Source organism: Oncorhynchus kisutch, linkage group LG12, assembly GCF_002021735.2.
Source record: "Oncorhynchus kisutch isolate 150728-3 linkage group LG12, Okis_V2, whole genome shotgun sequence".
NCBI classification, from domain to species: Eukaryota; Metazoa; Chordata; class Actinopteri; order Salmoniformes; family Salmonidae; genus Oncorhynchus; species Oncorhynchus kisutch.
Genome location: NC_034185.2, coordinates 20,693,915 through 20,717,388, shown reverse-complemented (window position 1 = coordinate 20,717,388; position 23,474 = coordinate 20,693,915). Strand labels below are relative to the sequence as shown.

General features: G+C 41.7%; 1 protein-coding gene across 9 annotated transcripts in view; it reads right to left on the bottom strand.

The window, feature by feature from the left end:
• LOC109900675 (TGF-beta-activated kinase 1 and MAP3K7-binding protein 2) overlaps positions 1–19,728 on the bottom strand; it is a 71,340-nt gene extending 51,612 nt beyond the window's left edge. For 6 of the 9 annotated variants that reach the window (XR_004211897.1, XM_020496407.2, XM_020496410.2 and 3 more), the window contains exon 1: positions 19,431–19,728. The gene's annotated coding sequence lies outside the window, so the exon portion shown is untranslated. Of the gene's footprint in view, positions 1–19,226; positions 19,254–19,430 lie in introns of all 9 variants that reach the window. The other 3 variants (XM_020496411.2, XM_020496412.2, XM_020496408.2) reach the window with 2 other exon arrangements.
• Between the last annotated feature and the right edge of the window lie 3,746 nt (positions 19,729–23,474).

Below are 23,474 nucleotides of genomic sequence, written 5' to 3'. Positions count from 1 at the left end.
TAGTCACAAACCACAGTTGGGTCACCTGCTACTGTCCTCCGTTCCACTGGCATACTGTTATGTTCAGCTCACAACAGTTTTCTTTGTTTTTCTGTTGTCTGATGGTCAAACCAATAGTGTAAAAACAGTCAGAGTCTGGACAACCCCTCCCTCTCTCTCTTTCCCTGCCTCTCTCACTCTCCCAGCTCTCACTGACACCTACCCAAAAGCCCCCTCTCTTTCCATGTGCTGTAACCAGCATCCTCACCCACTGAGCACTGACCGACACCGGACGTCCATGGACGTTGAAAAGTAGTTGACATTTGGTCAGTCCACCCTGGCCTTGATGTCCACAGGCGGACCGGACTGGATCAAATCTGAACTTATCATAGATGTTTGGATAGCACAGTACAGTACAATACAGTACAGTGAGTAGAACACAGTACAATACAGTAAAGAAAAGTATAGTACAGTAGAGTACTGCTGTACTCTATTGTACTACTGTACTCTGCTGTACTCTACTCTATTGTACTGCACTGTGCTCTGCTGTGATGTTCAAACTTGTGAAACATGAGCAGAATGACATTCATATCCATAATTATGTATTTCTGTGTATTACAGATCAGGGACCCATGATATAATTCCGTTACCGAGTACAAATCCACTTCACGTACTGTAGTTCAATAACGAAAATATATTTTTCAAACTCAAGGTTCCAAGTCATAGTTGAGAACCAATTCTTTCTGCAGAGCTTTTGGAAAACCCAGAGGGAGATTCTACCATAATTCTGTTACCAAAGTATGCATTTGCACAGTTCTTCCACTAAATTGTTGTAAATTGTTGTATTTGTATTGTTGAAAGTAGTCCTTGCACATAGAGTTGTATGGTTTGTTAACATTTTAAATCAATAGTTTTTTTTTGGCATACAGTTCAAAGTGGAAAAAACTGAGTCTAAGTGTAATTCCGTTACTATGGAATTGCCCCTTAGGAAATACACTTATGGCGTGTCATCACGCTCCTTAGAGCAGCACATAGCCAGCAGGTTATTTATTAGTGTACCATCTCTCCCTGTGGCTTTGGTCCATTCTATCACCTTCCTCTACCACACTGGGGTGTAAAATATGCCCTCTCACACTGAGAGAGAAGCCCTCTGTGAAGCCTGTGGATCTCTCCAGTTTATATTACAGTGTATCGCGGCAGGCAGGACAGACCTCCATGTGCTCCGCTAAGGAGAAAACCCTCCGCCGGAAATGCTTTCTGCAGCTGCTAGGAGTATTATTCCCCACCTTGAGGCCAACCAAAAGACAAATGGCAGCCAAGTCACATGACTCGTCCGCCGCAGGATGCCATTGGTAGAAAGACACTCTATTCCAGCCCTCTCTAAACATTCTAGTCATTCTTCTCACACTGAGTGTCTGTATTCACCCCACCACTGTAAATGAGTTGGGATGTAACCTGGTAGCTAGCTACTGTAGTCATGACTATTGATACATTGAAAACAGGCCAGTCATGACTGACAGGAATGCTTATCTATGATTAACTATATAACAATAAGTCATCTCTGTTGACAGTATGAACTTATGCCATAAGTGGCTCTGCTCCCCCAGGTGTACTATAACACTGCGTCCATGAAGTCTGACCAAAGGGACCTCAGTGATCACGGATGCCGCGTGGATGTTTTTCAAATCATGAAATGTGAATTTGTCAGCCTCTTTCCCCACCACACCCACCAGGACTGGCTGTGTTGCGTGTGAAGGGGTATGGACTGGAAGCTCTACTGAGTGGCTCTTCTGGTGCCCACAGCGGACGGGAGGGACAGTGCCGGCTCTGCCCAGAATGGCACTGACAGGTGTGCCTGAGAGGGTGCCAGCGGCGGCCAGGCCTGATCCGGAGCGCAGACAGCAGCCAAACTACACACAGCACCAGGACCCAGGGTCCATGACAGTACATTCCTCTGAGGAATAACCCAGCAGAGCCACAGCCACGCTGTTATGACATCTTCAACCTGGAGCAGGGACGGGGTATTGAGGGGTGGGCCTGTGAGGTCAGAGGACAAGTAAAAAAGTAGTGAGGGGGTGTAGAGGGGGTGGTAGGGTTAGGTACCCCCTTCCCCCAGCTTTGCTGCCCCCCTCTCTATTCGCCAGCTTCAAAGTCAAGAGAAGTTTCCATGGATCAGCGACAAGGAACAAGGAAACGACCAAAAGAAAAGGAGGCTCAGGGCAGCTTGGAAAAAGGACACTCTCACGTAATAAGAGCACTGTGGCCCGCTTCCACCTTTACAAGCCTGCACTCAGCATGATCCTCTCTAAACTAACTCTGTGGGCACTTCGGGAAACATTTTTTTCCCTCAGCATTGAACAAAAAGTAATTCTGATCAAAAACCAAGGGGGTGGGCAGAGGTTCCACAATCCACAAACTTTACTTTTGTGTATGTTCGCAGTGCTGTTGTGAAATTTGTGCGTTGGAAAAAATATTGTCTCCAAGCTCAATGGCTTGTTTTCTTCCTCGGGGCTCAGGAGGTTGCATTCAAGATTCAAGAGTTGCAAAACATCGCCAAATGTAATTTAATAGACCGCTACTATTTCAGGAATTACAGAGAGAGATAGACCCACACAACAGCCAGTTGCCCTTGGCAAAGCCATACTAAACCACAACAAACAAAAGCGTTTCAACTGTGTGGACTTCACTGTCCACCACACCCTGACAAAATGTTTTGAGAGCGGGAGAGAGAGCGCTCCGGGGGAGGAGAGAGAGAGAAAGAGAGAGAGACTCAGAGAGAGAGAGAGAGTGAGATGGCAATGGAGGGTGAGAGCCTGAGGCCCACACTGTGCTGATAGGGCTGTAGGACACCAGATCAAAGCCCTTTCACAGCATTAGTGAGTAAAAACCTGAAAGAGAAGACAATAGATGAAAGACAATCAGCAAACTGTGAGAGCAATGATGAAGGACAGAGTAGCCCTAGTCGTCTCTGCACGGCAGTAAAAACAGCACAGAATAACACAACTGGAACAGAACAGTCTCTCTGTCTACAGCCTGGGGAGGTCTACATGGACACGGGACAGTAATCTGCCCATAGGATAAGCAAAGTGAGTGGTGATAAGGCAACTGACTGTCTTGTGATATCTAGACCTCTCGAAACAAGCAACAGGCAGGTCAACACAATATGCTGACTCACTACGTGAACACAGAAATGTCACTCTTGTATTGTAGCACGAAGCAAAAAATAGGGTAAGCATAACTATTAAGTCCACTTCCATCTTTGAATAAAAATAAATAAAAAAACATTTTCAGCTATTTAATGTTTCAACCTATTAATCTGGTTGTTTTATCATAACAGTTTTAATTCTAAGAATCAGGTGTTTTATTATTACGTTATTGCCCGTTGTGTCAGTTCCCACTTGAGGTCAATATCAACCCTCAGATAAACACATTTTTCTGACATATTTATTACCGTCTAAGATAAGTTATCATACTTTATGTAAAATTCAGATATGAATGTACTAATACTTGCACATGATAGCATATTTCATGGGCATTAATGACTACTTCTTGCCAATTGACATATATGGGTTTTTCCCGATAGCAGTCGTGCCTGCATGTCACAGTCACACAGGAGCAAAATAACTTGATGAACTACAACAAGACAATAGATTTCAGGCATTTACAGTGTACATTTTCAAATGCATTTAGTCTTATTTTACTGTTAAATTAAACTTGCATTGTTATACATAGGTTACATTGTTGTATATTGTACATGCATCTCGAGTGAGCTTAGGGGGTACAGTAGCAAAAAAAGGAAACTCCCTCTATGCAGAATGTAAATGGTAATAGATAAATGTTGTTCAATACTAATTTTGCATAATATTGTAGTCTACAGTGTGGATATGTATACCCCAAACCATCGGTTTCCAAATATTGATTTTGCTATCTTTTTCACCATAAATCACTGTTGTTCCAATTAAGTTCAGTATGCTCCTATTAAGGAAATGTTGCACTGAAACCCATGGGGATAGTGTGTTGATATCCCTAATATTCAATGATCATGCATAAATCGTTTGTTTTTGGTTCAGATTTAAGTTGTTTAAAATCACACAAAAACTACAGCTATGCATATTATGCATCTAGTCATACGCCTTTCCCAAGATTAGAAACAATTAGAAACCTCTGTACTCTCTCCAAGACGTTTGGAATGGACAGGTAGTTGTTGATGCAGAGAGAGAAGACTAAGACCAGGGTTGAGGGATAAAGGACCTACAAGTGGTGGACAAAAATGCTAGGGACATGAAGATGACTGTTGGGCGATTACTCATGCACTTTTGGGTGGGGGCATTGTCATATTGTTGTCCTTCATTCATCCAGGTTATCCCATTTGTTGGTCCACCACCTGTACCTTTGTAATACACAGTAGAGAGGGAGATTTGAAACAGTCTTCAGATAGGCTTTAGGAAGACAAGTCAAACTAATTAACAAGAAAAGCAGTACATCAAATGTGAATCCGCTTTCATATAATTACTTGACAATTGTGTGTGTTATGGTCTTTGTTGCATGGCCGGCGTGGGTGAAGGTTATTTTTTTAATATATTTACTTATCAAGCAATAACACACCTGAGTTAACTAATCATGTCTCGATTGAAGTCAATGATTAGTTCATTAGCTAAATCAGGTGTGTTTATTTATTTATTTATTTTACCTTTATTTAACCAGGTAGGCAAGTTGAGAACAAGTTCTCATTTACAATTGCGACCTGGCAATGGTGTACTGGTAGGCAAGAACAAAAGCCTAAGTCCACTGTTATGAGTGCTACTTTCATAATGAAAAGTAATTATGCGTTTATTTTAATAACTTTAGGGGAGATTAATATTATATAATTCAACATAAGAAATGTCCATATGTAAGTTTTGAACATTTGGAAATGTATTTAAATAGATGATCTAAAAGTGGGATTATTTGGAACAACCATGGGTTTAAAGGGTACATTCAGTAGGTACCAAATTAAGCCCAGTCCAGACTTTTCACACATTATCAAATCTTTTTATGTTTTATAAAAAACAATTGTAAGTAAAGTCATAAAACTTCACATCATAAATGAATATTTCATTTTATTGGGACTTTTCTTAAATAAATTAGGGCAGTATTTGTTAGAAATGTCTAAACTTAGATTTTGGTAGGATTAATAGGTAGACTTACCCTACTTGTTTCTAACACAATGTTTCTTATAAACTCAATAGTGAATCAGGAAGGTAAAAACATGTAGTTAGTAATGTATTATTGCAGCTTCTCATTTCAATGTCAAATTGCAGTACAAGGGGAAACAACAATGCCTTTACTTTCCATTTTCACTCGTTTCCACAGTTTCGCTTTCTTCCTGGGGGTTTGGATGGCCGCCTGTACTAATTTAACGGAGAAAAATATTATTCAATCACAGCTGATGTCCCGTCTGAGAAACAGTAGGTGCTAGTGGTGCAGGCCTACATGGAGAAGGTGTGTGCGTGTGTGTGTATTTTGTACATTAATTTATTAAGAATCCCCATTAGCTGATCCCCATTTGCAGCTACCCTACCTGGGGTCCAGCAACATTAAGGCAGTTATATACAATTAAAAACATTACATGACATTACATTTCATAACACTTTTCACAACACATCAAGTGTGTTCCCTCAGGCCTCCCAAGTGGCACAGTGGTCTAAGGCACTGCATCGCAGTCCTAGTTGTGCCACTAGAGATTCTGGGATTGAGTCCAGGCTCTGTCGCAGCTGGCCGTGACCGGGAGACCCATGGGGCGGCACGCAATCGGCCCAGAGTCACCCGGGTTATGGGAGGGTTTGGCCGGCAGGGATGTCCTTGTCCCATCGCGCACTAGGGCGTAGTGCACGCTGACACGGTCGCTAGGTGTACAGTGTTTCCTCCGACACATTGGTGCGGCTGGCTTCCGGGTTAAGTGGGCATTGTCTGTACGGGAGTTGCAGCGATGAGACTGTAACTACCAATTGGATACCATTAAAAATTTTAAGCGTGTTCCCTCAGGCCACTATTCACGTATGTGACTCATTTCAGGAAACTAGTAGTATGTCGCGGGTCACTACTTCACAAGAGAGCCATTTGAACGTAAACATTTTTCTAAAAATCTAAAATGCGTTTTTGGGCAGAAATGCCTTCTGGAACATGTGAACTTTCATGTGCCTTAATAACAAACGTGTATACCATCTGTAAATACTAGGGATGCACGATATACCGGTGAAGACATCAGAATCGGCCGATATTAGCTAAAAATGCCAACATCGGCCCGCTGTCTAGTTTAACGCCGATGTGCAAAACCGATGTCAAAGCAGACATGCATACCTATATAACGTAGGTACATGACGTAATGACGCCGCATAAAATGTTGCGCTACACGTGCAACACAGCATTCCTAACCTAGCCCACAATGTCTGCTGTGTGGATCAAGCAGTCAACAAGTCGAGCAGTCATTTAAAAGAGTAAGAACATCCATTAATGCCAAGATAATGGAATTCATTGCCCTTGACAATCAACCGTTCTCTTTCGCCGACTGGTCGAGCACCGGTACACACTACCAAGTGCGATATTTTTCAGATGTTGCGCTACCGGAGTTTATTTTTGCAACAAAAATGTTTACCTTTATTTAACTAGGCAAGTCAGTTAACTTCTCTGGCCAAAAGCCAGGGAAAATGCAGAGGGCCAAATTCAAATAAATTACTATAAAAATCTAACTTTCATTAAATCACACATGCAAGATAGCAAATTAAAGCTACACTTGTTGTGAATCCAGCCGACATGTCAGATTTCAAAAAGGCTTTTCAGCGAAAGCAAACAATGCTATTATCTGAGGATAGCACCTCCGTAAACAAAGAGAGAAACGCTATTTCAACCCTGCAGGCGCGACACAAAATGCAGAAATACAAATATAATTAATGTCTTACCTTTGACGAGCTTCTTTTATTGGCACTCCAATATGTTCCATAAACATACACAAATGGTCCTTTTGTTCAATTAATGCCGTCGACATATATCCAAAATGTAAATTTATTTGGCGCGTTTGATCCAGAAAAACACTGGTTCCAACTTGCTCAACGTGACTACAAAATATCTCAAAAATGACCTGTAAACTTTGCCAAAACATTTCAAACTTCTTTTGTAATACAACTTTAGGTATAATCAATCAAATTTAAGACGGGATGATCTGTGTTCAATACAGGAGGAAAACAAACTGAAGCTAGCTTTCTGGTCACGCTACTCTATCTAACAGTACACTTCAAGTGACCCTCGTTCAAGATGGCGGTACTTCTTCATTACACAAAGGAATAACCTCAACCAATTTCTAAAGACTGTTGACATCCAGTGGAAGCGATAGGAACTGCAAGAAGGTCCCTTAGAAATCTGGATTCCCAATGAAAACCCATTGAAAAGAGAGTGACCTCAAAAAAGAAAAATCTGAATGGTTTGTCCTGGGGGTTTCGCCTGCTAAAGAAGTTCTGTTATACTCACAGACATGATTCAAACAGTTTTAGAAACTTCAGAGTGTTTTCTATCCAAATCTACTTAATAATATTAGAGGTCAACCGATTATGATTTTTCAACGCCGATACCGATAACGATTATTGGAGGACCAAAAAAGCCGATACCGATTAATCGGACGATTATTTTACATTTATTTGTAATAATGACAATTACAACAATACTGAATGAACACTTATTTTAACTTAATATAATACATCAATAAAATCAATTTAGCCTCAAGTAAATAATGAAACATTCAATTTGGTTTGAATAATGCAAAAAACTTAGTGTTGGAGAAGAAAGTAAAAGTGCAATATGTGCTATGTAAGAAAGCTAATGTTTCAGTTCATTGCTCAGAACATGAGAACATATGAAAGCTGCTGGTTCCTTTTAACATGAGTCTTCAATATTCCCAGGCAAGAAGTTTTAGGTTGTAGTTATTATAGGAATTATAGGACTATTTCCCTCTATACCATTTGTATTTCATTATCCTTTGACCATTGGATGTTCTTACAGGCACTTTAGTATTGCCAGTGTAACAGTATAGCTTACGTCCCTCTCCTCGCTCCTCCCTGGGCTCGAACCAGCAACACAACGACAACAGCCACCATCAAAGCAGCGTTAACCATGCAGAGCAATGGGAACCACTACTAGAAGGATCAGAGCGAGTGACGTTTGAAACGCTATTAGCGCGCGCTAACTAGCTAGCCATTTCACTTTGGTTACACCAGCCTCATCTTTGGGGTCACTTAGAGGTTTGGGGTCACTTAGAAATGTCATTGTTTTTTAAAGAAAAATAAAGAAAATTGTCCATTAAAATAACATCAAATTGCTGATTTTTTATGGAATATCTACATAGGCGTATAGAGGCCCATTATCAGCAACCATCACTCCTGTGTTCCAATGGCACGTTGTGTTAGCTAATCCACGTTTATCATTTGAAAAGGCTAATTGATCATTAGAAAATCCTTTTGCAATTATGTTAGCACAGCTGAAAACTATTGTCCTTATTCAACAAAAAATAAAACTGTCCGTCTTTAGACTAGTTGAGTATCTGGAGCATCAGCATTTGTGGGTTAGATTACAGGCTCAAAATGGCCCGAAAAAATTACTTTCTTCTGAAACTTGTCAGTCTATTCTTGTTCTGAGAAATGAAGGCTATTCCATGTGAGAAATTGCCAAGAAACTGAAGATCCCTTACAACTCTGTGCACTACTCCCTTCACAGAACAGCACAAACTGGCTCCAAACAGAATAGAAAGAGGAGTGGGAGGCCCCGGTGCACAACTGAGCAAGAGGGCAAGTAAATTAGTGTCTAGTTTGAGAAACAGATGCCTCACAAGTCCTCAACTGGCAGCTTCATTAAATAGTACCCCATAAATACCAGTCTCAACGTCAACAGTGACTCCAGGATGCTGGCGTTCTAGGCAGAGTTCCTCTGTCCAGTGTCTGTGTTCTTTTGCCCATCTTAATCTTTTATTTTTATTGGCCATTCTGAGATATGGCTTTTTCTTTGCAACTCTGCCTAGAAGGCCAGCATCCCGGAGTCTTCTCTTCACTGTTGACGTTGAGACTGGTGTTTATCGGGTACTATTTAATGAAGCTGCCAGTTGAGGACTTGTGAGGCATTTGTTCATTCCTGTGCTGTTTGTAACTACCCTGGTAGGTTGACTGGTAACCTGAACAAGATTGCAGGCACTGGTTACAGTTTGAAACGTTTTCTTGAGTGGGCAGCTTGACTTACTTCTCTGTTGATATCACATACATTATCAAGCATTTCACACATGTTTTCCAGATACTGACTGTTAGCACTTGGTGGTCTATAGCAGCTTCCCACTAGAATGGGCTTTAGGTGAGGCAGATGAACCTGTAGCATATTACTTCAACAGTATTTAACATGAGGTCCTCTCTAAGCTTTACAGGAATGTGGTTCTGAAAATAAACAGCAACACCTCCACCATTGACGTTTCTGTATTTTCTGTAGATGTTATAACCATGCATTGCTACCACTGTATCATCAAATGTATTAACTAAATCAGAGATTGTCAGAATATGAATGTCATCTGTTACTGGCAAATTATTGTGTGTGTGTACACACAAATTGGGGGCGGCTTCCACCCAGAAATGTGTGCAGTCAGCTGCCTGCAGAGGAAGCCATCACCAGTGTCCACGATCAGGTGCTAGCTACATTCCTCTAAACCATTCACTGTCACATCAGATAGATAGACAAGTCCGCCAGCACCAGCATATCTATCTTGGCTCAATTCCCCTCAAGGCTTTCCTGGCCTCCTCTCCTCTAAATAAATACAAGCTCAATGCCCTAATTCCACTGAATCCACCACCGCCATGTTGTCTTGTGTGGCTTCGGGTGGCGTTGTGGGGCCTCAGGGCTGCCTGAGAGCACAGCAGAGCATGTCACAGAGTAGTGAGGGAGGGACAACAGTAGAGGCACCACCTCACAACCCCTTACTGGTGCAGGATGAGAGACTCCACTCAAGACTGACCCAATATTACACACCTGGGGGAGACTCGGGAGAGAAGGGGGGTTCACAGTGTCCTTGAGCTGCAAGGAGGAGGAACGGAATTGATTGTACAAACTGACTGATGCTAGTATGATAAACTGGCACCACAATTCATGAAAAACAAATATTTTTCAATTTATGAGGACAAGCAAGCTATCAGTTAGCATCATCAATGCTGCTATTATTTCTTTGGCATTCCTTCTGCATTGACAATGGAGTGTCTTATTCAGTGTAAATCAATATGAAGGGGAGGATGAGGTGCCAGTTGGCTAGCGTGAGAGTTGAGGTGGTTATCACAACTGTCCTTGACAAGAGGAAGTGTTTGTATGTCACACACACATATCCTGCCAGTGTCTGGCTGCAGTCTCCTTAATCCCATGGTGTGCAATGTTATGGTCACTGCTGCTCTGTCTTCCTGTGTGTGCAACCTGTCATTCAAACTGTTTGAAAGAAGATGACAACAGAATGACGACAGATACAGCATATATCATAGCCCCCCTTTTCTCCAAAACCCACTGGACTATTCCAAGTCCATTGACCTACTGCTTGCTCATAAATGAAAACTGGAAAGTCATTGCTTAAGGGGCAATTCTGCCACTTTCAACCTCATATTCATTCTCTCCAGCACCATACCAGTGTCTACATATGTGAAAACAGCATATTTCTATGATCTGTGGTTAAAACGAAAGAAACGGTGATATTCAAAACCTGCAATGAGTTTTTAGCCAGAGGGAGGGTATTTTCTTACTCCCCATGTCACCACGAATCTTACAGTGCGTGAAAATCACAGTTTTTTTAATGTTTTAACTTTTGATGATGTAATTGGGTAGAACTTTATACATCTTTCTACAAAAAGCAGAAATATCCCCTTGTCACATACACTATATACACAAAAGTATCTGGACACCCCTTCAAATGAGTGGATTTGGCTATTTCAGCCACACCTGTAGCTGACAGGTGTATAAAATCGAGCAGACAGCCATGCAATCTCCATAGACAAACATTGGCAGTAGAAGAGCTCAATGACTTTCAACGTGGCACTGTTCTAACAAGTCAGTCCGTCAAATTTCTGCCCTGCTAGAGCTGCCCTGGTCAACTGTATGTGCTGTTATTGTGAAGTGAAAACATCTAGGAGCAATAACGGCTCAGCCGCGAAGTGGTAGGCTGAGTGCTCAAGCACGTAGTGTGTAAAAATCGTCTGTCCTCAATTGCAACATTCACTACCGAGTTCCAAACTGCCTCTGGAAGCAACATCAGTACAATAACTCTTCGTCGGGAGCTTCATGAAATGGGTTTCCAGGGCCACGCAGCCGCACACAAGTCTAAGATCACCATGCGCAATGCCAAGCGTCGGCTGGAGTGGTGTAAAGCATGCCGCCATTGGACTTTGGAGCAGTGTAAACGGGTTCCCTGGGGTGATCAATCACCCTTCAGCATCTGGCAGTCCGACGGACGAATCTGGGTTTAGCCGATGCCAGGAAAATGATACCTGTCCCAATGCATAGTGCCATCTGTAAAGTTTGGTGCAGGAGGAATACTGGTCAGGGACTGTTTTTCATGGTTCGGGCTAGGGCTGGGCCAAAGTATTATATCACGGTATTAAAAAAATATATAATTGTATAGCATGATCAACTGTATCAAAAGCCTTGATGAGATCAATAAAAAGTGAGACAGTGTTGTTTTTTGTCGATTGATACATTGATAAAATAGAGTTAGTATATAAAAACACTTTTCGCTGTTCACTCACAAGGGGTTCAAGTATTTTCACCAGGGGTGACAGCTTTGATATTGGCCTATAATTATTTAAAAGAGTTGGATCTCCCCCTTTTAAAAGTGGTGGAAGAAATACTGATTTCCAGATCTTTGGAATTCCATTACATTCCAGGGTTAGATTGAACAGATATGTAAGTGGTTCAGCTATGAAATCAGCTGCCAGATTTAAAAATCAGGGAACAAAAAGATCAGGACCTGCAGGCTTTCTCTGATCTAAGGATTTCAGGGCATTATGTACCTCCTGCACTGAGAATGGCAAAAAGCTAAAAGTTTGACCAGCTCTCGCTGGTTCATCCACACAGGGTTGTACAGAGACAGAGGACACTGAATCAAACAGCCTACCAGATGATACAAAGTGCTAATTGAAACAATTCAGCATTTCAGTTTTGTCATTTACAGCAACAAAGTCCTTCAATACAGATGAAGGTAATTCATTAACATTACTGTTTCCAGACATAAACTTAATAGCCTTCCAAAACATTCTAGCATCATTCAGGTTATCAAAGGTAAATTATTTCTGAGTAGTGAGAGATCCTAGGGTGGCAACACATACATTCTAAGTGATTTCAATTAGTTTTTCTCTATTCTGATTGTTCTATACTGTTCAATTCAACTTCAACCCCAAAATATGTCATAATTTTCATACATTTCTGCATTTGAGATAATTTCCTCACTGCAATGTAGGGCTGCACGATACGGGCAAGGAATCTGGGCCTTTTTTTAATCACATGTTGCAATTTGACTTGCGATTTACAGCAAAACACTTAACTTTTGGAATCATGGGAATAGAATGTCTGTTCTAATTATATAGTTATAATATGATAGTGGGCACTTTAATACAGTGTTGTTTGACATGACAACGAATCAAAATGCCAGGGAGGACTTATTGTGACAGGGTAGGAACTAATGTGTTGATAGATTATAGGGTCCCCTTGGAAACACCTTTGGCTACATTGAACGTTTTATCTTAGCTACTTCATGTAGCTAACATATTCTTGCTTTGCGTTTACCTCTTTAATTTAGAAGACACTGTTGAACAAACAACATGCTGATTTAGGTCTACACCATTACTGGTATTATCAGGCTGTATAGCTAATTACGCTTGCTCTTACTCAGTACATTTATTAGCTGGCTAGCTAGCGATTAGCATTAGCGGCTAACAATCAGAGGCTAACAATATTTAGGAACAACTTGCTAAGAAAATACAAACTAGCTGTTTGCAGATGTATGAAACACAAACGAATAATGTGATTATAGAACGCTAGTAGATTTATATTAAGAAGCCAAGTGAAAACGGAATCAAAGTTATCAACAGTGCTGCATATGCTGCATTGACCATGCAGACTGAACGCAAGTGTCTCGTGGTTGAGGAACATCAAATGCGCTCCTTGAGTGACAGGGGACGCGGCTAGGTCTGTGTGGAAAGCGGAGAGAGACGACTCAAGTAGCGAAGTAAACTATAAAAATGGACATTACACTCTGCATATCACATTTAACAAACCAAACATTCAAATACCATTATAGAGTTTCAAGTAAAAACCCAAACCGGTCCATGAATCTATACCGGTATATAATGGTTTGTCCAGATCGGTGTGGAAGAACTTGACTGGCCTGCACAGAGCCCTGATCTCAACTCCATCGAATATTTTTGGGATGAATTGGAACGCTGACTGCGAGCCAGGCCTAATCGCCCAACATCAGTGCCCGACCTCACTAATGCTGTTGTGGTAGAATGGAAGCAAGTCCCCATAGCAATGTTCCGGACATCTAGGAAAGCCTTCCCAGATGAGTGGAGGCTGCTAATGCAGCAAAGGGGGGATCAACTCCATATTAATGCCCATGATTTTAAAATGATGTCCACGGGTGTCCACATACTTTTGGTCATGTAGTGTATGTATGTGCTGGAGATAATGAAAATGAAGTTGAAAAGTGGTGGATTTGCCCTTTAAGTGCACAATACAGCATTTCTCTAACAATGCTAAATAAACATGTCTCGAGACTTGCGCTCCTGTCTTTCCAAACATCCCTTTTTAACACACGAGTCTGTTCTGTTTTTAATTACTTTAAATGCTACATCCAAAGAAACCCAGCTGAGGCACTCTCCTATATTTCTTTAATTGATGGTTGTGCTACTATCCTATTTCATAGCAGAGTTCCTCCTGGGTTGTGTCCCAAATTGCACCATATACCATATATAGGGCCCATAGGGCTTTGGTCAAAAGTAGTACACTATGTAGATAATAGGGTGCCATTTGGGATGTAAATGCAGCAAGGGAAAGGAACATTGAAAAACACTTAATTAGCAGAAAAAGCATGCTCTCTAATTATTCTTCTGTTTTCTATGCTGATTAAGTGCTTGTGTTGCTGAGGAGGGCTATTTTAGGAACATTGGTTCCACTGACTGAACTATTTACAAGTTTGTCAAAGTATGCTTCCCAAATGACACCCTATTCCCTATATAGTGCACTACTTTTAAAATAGTGCACTATATAGGGGACAGGGTGCCATTTGGAACGCGCCCAAAGACATTCAGCAGAACTAGACTATCTATAAAAAACATATGGTTCCCAAGTGGATACAGTACCTACTATAGGAAAGTTCTGGTTTGAATACGACATGTTACATTAGGGGCTCAGCCGACAGAATACAAACTGAAGGGAGCGCGTGCTGATTTCAGTTGAGACCAAACTAGGCTAATTTGAAAAAGAGAAGATGCATTGATTTGAGTAATGGGACTGATTTTAGGGGAAAACATACTGTGGTGATTTAAGGAGGAGAATGCAGACTGATTTAAGTAGTGGAAAATAGTACCCAAGGTCAAGCAGGGGGGCAGAGCGCACAGTCTCGCTATAGGATGTGGTGCACACTTCACCTATTTCCTGAGGCAACAGATACTAAAAAGGCAGCTATACTATAATAACACCTTTGACTGCACACACAGCATGTTGAGCACCCAGAGGCATGAAAACAGAACCAACAAAGTGTAACTGAATCTCTCACAGCATTTACAAAAGCAAAGTGGTTGGGGGGGGGGGGGGGGGGGGGGGGTACAATGGTTAATTGTGTTTTCACCTGATCATGGTATAGTTTATACATTTTCTAGGCTTGAGAGGTTGTCTGATCTACGCGATAAACCACAACCAAGGTTACTTCCTCCCTGTCAGTGAGCAAAAAGTTAATACCTCTCACTTCTTTCAAAACAGCTGACTACAGCATGTGCAGTAACAGGCAAATAGAGCATCCTTTATGCACCAAAAGACATCCACAGAGAGGTTGAGCAAGTGCACTCACATAAATACATCAACAATTTTTGAGACATAAGCCTATACCTAAAGTTTCAACTATAACTAGTCCTTAAAGGTCAAATCATCACATTAATACTTAGGAATTTTTGGTCCTATTCAATAATTAATGTGAATGCGGAGAGAGGAAAACAAACCAAAAGGTAATAAACAATTGCATTGCCTGAGTCAGAGATAAATATGTGATGTTCACATCAAACAGATCCTAGAACTGGCAGAATATAACTTTTTTTAGTGTCATGTTTACTGTTTTTATTTTTTTAATCACTTTTGTTTATTATTTATCTCACTTGTTTTTGGAATGTAAACATATGTTTCCGATGCAAATAAAGCCCCTTAAATTAAAATTGAATTGAGTGAGAGCCAGAGGCCCTGTGCTCCTGTCAACACCATATTCCCTACATAGTGCACTACTATTGACCAGAGCCCTACATTTGACCAGAGCCATTTGGGACACATCCAGAGACACTGTGGTCTTGTCAGTGTGCTCTGGTAGAACAGCCTGGAGACGTCATGATTGTGCTCAGTCACACAAAAGGAGCTGGCCCATTACTACTGATGACTGAGACCTTTCTTCTTCAATTCAAGCAAATGAAGGAGAGCAAAAAAATTATGCTCTGTGATTGTTTTGATTTTGCTAAAATCAGAGAGCTAACTAGATTAGCTGCTTTAAATGACACAGTTGTTAAGAACTATTTATTCTACCACTGTGAGGATTGTTCCGTCATAACCGTGTGTTACTCCCCAATTTCACAACTTAGTTATAAACCACATTTCTTAAAGATTCACTCTTTAGCAATGTCCTTCTCTTATCAAGTAAAATGTGTAAAAGTGTGGTGGTTCTACTGTTTTGGTTTATGTCATGTTACAATGTTGTGTTTACAGTTTTTTGTCAGTAAAAAATAAACTCTAACCACACTTCGCCTCAAGTGATTGGAATCCGTTGAACTGAGCGATTACTTGCAGCGGACCCTGCAAAATCTACCACACTGGTATTCCAACAATGTGTCAAATAGCCTTATCAACGTGTAATGATTCAGTAATGCAAAGTGCCTCTTGCAACTAGGCTCTAATGGTGGTGGAGTCAGTCCACGTAACCTTTGCAGTGTCATACTCAGTAGATGCATGCAATTTAACCACTGAACTGGAAAGTCCACCATGTGAAATGGGAGGATTCCATTTGAAGCTAAGGAGTTAGAGAGCTGCTTTACCAGGGGGAGGGGGGTTCAACTGAGTCTCTCTTCCTGACAGCCAGGCAGCCACACACAGGCCAGGGTGGGGGAGGGTTAAAGCCAGAGGCTCTGTCTCTCTCTTCCTGAGACAGACTGCTGCACTTGGCATAATGTGATGTATCCTTATAGTGTACTTACTACATACTGCTCTCATAGAGATAAGACAACATGACTATAACAAGCAATATGAAACCAATCAATAAAACGTTAGTGTCCACCTGGTAGGGTAATTGTGATGCAACATTTTACCAGAACACTCCAACTACTTCACGGTGTAGCTATTACTGTAAAACTATGAAAAGGACAGAAAAATGCTCTGGTGGCAAAATCAACCAAATCCAGTGTCTGACAGATAGGAAGGTAAGCCAGCATGACTTCCTAGGTTAAATTTCCTCTGTACTGTTGATCCAAACAACTAGCACTTGTACTCAAGCCAGAATACTCATATAATTATCCCTCCCCCTGCCTAGTCAAAAAAACAGCCCCTCTCTGACTGGGAAGGGGTTGTTGTGCAAATGATAAACCTCAAAACCAGTCTTTCAGGAGAGAGGATTCCAGTCTTGGCAATAATGAACCATAACATTTTGAAACACCATGCCATTAGCCTTAAAGATACAACAGCAACAGGAACTGACTATTAGTCCATGAAATAAAAAGCACACAATGGATTTTCTTAGTTTTTCAGCTTTGGTTGACTAACATCTATCTACCTTGTCCAATGTGTGTTTGCAAACCGCACATTTGGAAACTAAGCAGGGAGACATTGCTTTGATCGTGAGCTTGCAAACAACATCAAACAACTTCATTCTTATTCACTAACTCAACACTGTATATAAATGTTTAGCCTAATCTCCCTTCATTCACACTCACAAAACACCAAGTCATTGAAGAAATACTGTGCTCCCCTCACTGCACTTTCAAAATAATTGAAAAACTGAATGTACAACTTCATTATCTCTGATGAAGACCTACACAGAACATCCATCCACTCCAGTCATCGTCTTGTTCGAACTTGTGATTTATCTGTGGATTAGCGCTTATCAGAGTAAAACGTGAGACTATCACCCCCAAAGAGTGGCAAATCAGCAGGCCTTTCTCAGCGAGCGACATATATTTGCCCAGCTACAGGCACACATGGTTTCAGTTAGGGGTCTGCACCTATAAACAGTTGGCCATGGCAGCTTATTGGTCAGGAAGTTCAATGTTGACTGCAAGTCAAGACAGGCACAAGCTGCTAATGAATAATACTCTACCCAAACCACTATCAGCAACACCAACACAACCATTGGAGACCAATAGAGAAGAGATTCTAGAAAGCCTAGTAGTAATTTAAATGGACCGCACTAGACCCTTTACAGCCAGGCTATTGACAAATCACTGTTAAATATTTTAACTTTGTAGCAAAAGGAATACCACAAAGGAACATTCAGGCATTTACTTTAATTACATGGAATATCAGGAATACCACCCAATTATTTGGAAGAGTTAAATCAAGAGAGCTGAATTAATAGCCTATATGGACAAAAATAGGGCAAGATAACAAGATGGTCCTTGTGTGCAGTGACAACTACTATGCATGGAGATAGTATACATGTTGTGTATCCATAAAGTTAGCGTGGTTGAAGGCTGAGCTTCATATTCCAATGATTGATTTGCCCTAAATATTCAAAAACAAAAGCCTTACAAGGGGAATATTGTTTAATTCCAAGTGAGCAACAACAATCTGTGGTTAAAACAGTTACTGGCTGACATGTAGCCTATAAAGGCCAAGGCACATGATAAAGTATTCATTATTTTGAAAGACACTATGAGCAAAGTGTGCACAAATAGAGAAATAGGCTACATTAAACCATTGCAAACAAGGCCTGAACCATGTATGTCTTTGTAGATAACAAACTATAATTAAGGTAAGATAGTAAATATATTATTATTGTAATGTGTCAAACCCACGTCCCACACATGCTCCCCTGCACCTATCCATATGACAGCTGTCAAACCTCTCATCTGAAATACTCCTGAAGGGACATATCAATACATGGGTCAAATCTGCTCAGATGATCAAACTAAGTGATTACATTCACTTTAACTAAGAAATATATCTGTATCACATAAGTGAGCGAAGAAACAATTATAAAATGATAAAGAATAACATATAGCCTAATTGAGAGAATGTGCAAACATATTTCATATAAGTTACATAGAAGGGAAGGAGAAAGTACATGGCAGGCTACTGTTACTGCGTTTGACACCTCGAGGTAATTCGATTCGTGCAGCAATACAATTCATTACATGTAGTCTACAGGAGACTTTCGATTAGCCTACTTATTACATTGGGCCTGTGCTATGCCATTCGGAACTCCTAATATGTCTCTAGGCAATATTTGGGGAGGCCCATCAATGCAGCCGATAGGATAGACAGGCCATCATATAATTGTAAAGCAATGTTTTACACATTTAGATGCTGGCAACAACTGCAGCTAACTTGTTACATTTAGGAAGCATCAAACGTCCGGGTAAATTACCAGACCAACTATCGCTACTTGCGAGCTACTATGTAAGCTACGTTACCGAGCTAACTCACTTTTTGAAAACTATTTCCCAAAAATAAATCTAACTTATTTGAAGTCACAACACTTGATATAATCATATTGGCATTATAACGGCCGTGTTACAATTTAGTTGTGCACTCGGAACACCATGGCTGACGAAGAAGTTTTGCAAGAACTCTCAATGGAAAAATGTAGCTACTATAGTGTAGCCTTTATATGCTACAAAACATGCACGTCAGCTTTAAAATGAGCGGACTATAAATGCAAGGTTTACAGCTAAATTTGATTACACATGTGTAATAACATATGCATGCTGGACACAACAAATCGCACATAGCTAAACAAAATAGCTCACCAGATGCAGTCAAAAACTTTTTCACACCTGAAAAGCCGACAACAGAAAGTTTGTTCTTCGTTTTCTACTTACCAGAGGGATGTGCTCGCACATACATTTCAAACATGTTAGTAGCGAGTTGTTATACCGAATTTCCATTTACAGTAACTCAACTACAACTTCAACCACTTCTGGTTCTGGGCCTATTCTGAAGCATTCGCTTACCGTCTCCGCCGCCGCTCCCCGGGCCACCTTCAACACCCGAAACTCAACCACCGAATCTCCCACAGGGCCGTGGTGCTGAAAGAAAAGCGGCGAGGTGGACTTCGTAGACGGAGTTTCTACGGTACCCAGGCCTTCTCTGTTTTGACCCGAGTGGGGGGTTACTACAGCCCCCGATGTTTCAGAGACACGGGAATTATTTTGACAGCTCTTCTTCTTTACCCCCTCTACTCCCCCTTAATGTCTCTTTTCTTACTTCCAACAGATACGAATCAAAATACTTGTCACAGAATATGGCGGCTGCACAAACGAGCGCCTATCGCGAGACTTTAATTCTTCCTCCTAGGGGAAAGTTATGTTAGGGGAGAGGAAGTATGATTGCTAAATCCTCTGTAGAAGCAGAGACAGAGAATGAACAGTTTGTGGTAATATTATTGGAATGGAAACTATCAACAGACGTGTGGGAGGAATACAGGTGGGGGTTAGGTCTGTGTCACTCTGAGTCTCATGGAACAACAGAGAAAATTAGGTCACAATAGTTATGTGCTGCTAGAGTAAAAATACTGTAAATTGGTAAGTACACACCCACAATGATATCTCACCCATAATAACAATAATACACACCCATAATATCTCAAAAAATGTATCCAACAGACAAAACAGATTGTAAGTGATTTTGTAAACAAAAAATGTGTCCAGAATAACACATTTAAAAAAAAATTGCTTGTTTCAGCTGGTGGTCAGCTGTAAGCAGGTCCTCCCCTCAGAGTACAGCTATACTAAAGCTGGGAGCCAGTGGGAGGTTATAATGGTCATGTGGGTAGTCACTGTGTGTTTTTGACCCCCAAAGAGAGGAGTTCCGGGGGAGGCGAGAGCTACAAAAGAGCAAGGGAAAAAACAAATCTAGCACTGTGTTCTGCGAAGGGTTCACTTCAGTGGTTATTGATCTAGTACTAAATAACTCTTATGGACATAAACATCTTGCTTTACTGTAAGTCTGTAGGTATTTCTATACTTATTGACCCCCACCCCATTTATATAAAAACATGTATTTTAGTAATTTAGCAGATGTTCTTATCCAGAGCGACTTACAAGGGCAATTAGGGTTATGTGCCTTGCTCAAGTGAACATCGGCAAATACTCAGGGATTCAAACAGGCAACCTTTCGGTTACTGGCCCAATCACCAAGCCACCTATACTGGCCCAATCACCTAAGCCATTCCTCATCAGGCTTACCTTCGTGACATGATTTTATGTAGTGAGAGCATTCACACATCAAAGATGGAACAAAACTATTCAGTGTTAACATAAATTTAATGACATGCCAAACTCTCCCATAATTGAACTGGGAAGTGGAAGTGGGGATTTAACATTCCTGGTACCTGTCATGGTTAATGAGGACATATGGGAGTGAGGAGGAGGTAAATAGGGCTGTGTGGCTTATTAGGGTTCACTTTGGGCAATCAAGTGTTTAGGGGGCATCATTCACACATTGGGCTGACTGCATTGCAATCAGCGACTGCCAACTAACTGATCTACAAATCACATTGCATCATAAATAACTACTCATTATTATTTGTAGATCAGTCTGTCAGTCATAATTTACTCACGATTCATCACCGATTTCATGCTCTGGAACACAGCCCCTCACTCCTTCAGAGAAGAACATGGATGGCAGCTACAGATCTTTATTTGATCAATCTTTTGTTCCTGATCATTTTCTGCACAGCAGGAAATTCAAATCTGTGGTGTACTCAAGGTTTAAAAAGGCTTCTAAAGTTTGCAATTTCCCCTTTTTTACGTCCAACTTGATTTGCATCAACCCCTACTATCACGGATCTCTCCGGAACTTTCATTATGCACAACTGGCCTCTATTCCCACAGATTGTATTTGTATATATGTGCCCTTTGTTCACCATGATCTTTTCGATTATTGTTTCAATGTCCGTTGATGCGTGAGTACCTGTGCTGTGTGTTTTGGCTTTCGTGCCATTGTGGATTGCGCAGATGATTACTTGTCTCGTCCCATGTGTTAATCATTGTGCGCTTGTGTTATTTATTCGAGGTACTCCTCGTTCTTTTGTTTGGGTTTCAACCCTGTGTTTTGTATAGTGTATGTTTGGTCTTCATCCCTGTGCCTTTACATGGCACGCCATAATTTGGGTGTAATAAAAAAAAATATTACACATTCCTGCGCCTGTCTCCCGAATCATTCATACCAGCGTGACAGAATAATCGACCATTAAGGGAGACAGCGGGAATGGCCAGACCGACGACGCTTGACTGCTCCATCTGGCGCCACCGCAACTTCAGCAGCTGCAACTGGCCCGTCCGGCGACGACGCAACTTCGGCAGCTGCAACTGGCCCGTCCGGCAACGACGCAACTTCGGCAGCTGCAACTGGCCCGTCCGGCGACGACGCAACTTCGGCAGCTGCAACTGGCCCGTCCGACGACGACGTAACTTCGGCAGCTGCAACTGGCCCGTCCGACGACGACGCAACTTCGGCAGCTGCAACTGGCCCGTCCGGCGACGACGTAACTTCGGCAGCTGCAACTGGCCCATCCGACGACGACGTAACTTCGGCAGCTGCATTGGGTCCTGATTGACCCTGATTGATTCCTGTACTCGTCCGCCAGCGCAGGTGTCGTCCCCCTGCTGGTCGGGGGGGGGGGGGGGGGGGTACTGTCACGGATCTCTCCGGAAGTGTGTCATTACGCACACCTGGTCCCCATTTCCCTGATTGTAATTGTATAAATGTGCCCTTTGGTTCACCATTGGGCTGTCGATTATTGTTACAATGTCCATTGGTCGTGTGAGTACCTGTGCTGTGTTGTTTTGACTTTCGTGCCACTTGTTTTGTGCAGATGATTACGGGTCTCGCCCCAATGTATTTATTCGAGGTACTCCTGTCTCTTTTGTTTTGTATTACATGTTTGTTTGGTCTTCGTCCCTATGCCTTTACATGGCATGTTGTAATTTGGGTAAATAAAAAGTCCTATTACACATTCCTGCACTTGTCTCCCGATCCCTTTATACCAACATGACACCTACAAAAAGTGTCCATTAATTAATCCATAATTCACATTTCCTGTTAAGATCCTACATCTGCATGACAGGACTGGGGGTCACATCTATAAATCATCATAGACTGTGTCACTAGACTGTGTCACCCTCCTCTCCTCCCAGTAGATTGTAAACACATCTATACAGGACAGGTCCTCCTGGGTGAAACTACTGTTTCCACTTTCTGGGTGCTCTATGTGCTGTTCTGTGTAAATTTAGTCTGCCCTCAGTGTTAAATTGTATGGTTGAATGTGTCTGTGAGGACGTCATAAACAGGTGTCCCATTTAATTTTTTTACAACTGAATTGATGTGGACCGAGTCTATTGCTCTGTTGCATTAACCCACACATGGGGTAAGTGGGAAAACAGACGCTTGCTGAATCCTCTCGTGAAAAAGGACGGCACATTTGTTCTTCAGTGGACTGGGTGGAAACATATGGCGTCTCGTGTGTCTGCGTAATGCAGTGACTCACACACACTCACTCAGTCTTACACGGCACACACACACACACACACACACACACACACACACACACACACACACACACACACACACACACACACACACACACTGTGGCCCCTGTTATCTGCACAGACCATGACCTCCTGACTCTGGGGTCTGAGCGAGTGGAGCCAACTGAGCTGAAAGCCCTGAAGCACAGACAAAATCCTCCCTCTCAGCCCTTTCACAGAGTATTCATTTCTGTTAACAATGGCTGATACACACATCTCTAAGTCCCCACCCCCCATGTGTATGTCAAAGGGGAGGAGCAGTCCGTGAGTCAGCAAAATATTATAAAAAATACTTTAAAAAATGTGGGAACGTTTTAAAATGTCTTTACCAGTTTAAGCAGTGACTTTGTCTCATTCTGTAAGTGCCATGCGTGGGATGCAGGTGGACAATGTACACTGCATTGGCAACTCCCAGTCAAAGACCCAGAGGGAAGGGAGTGGCCCTGGCTGTCTTCCCTGGCTGTCGCC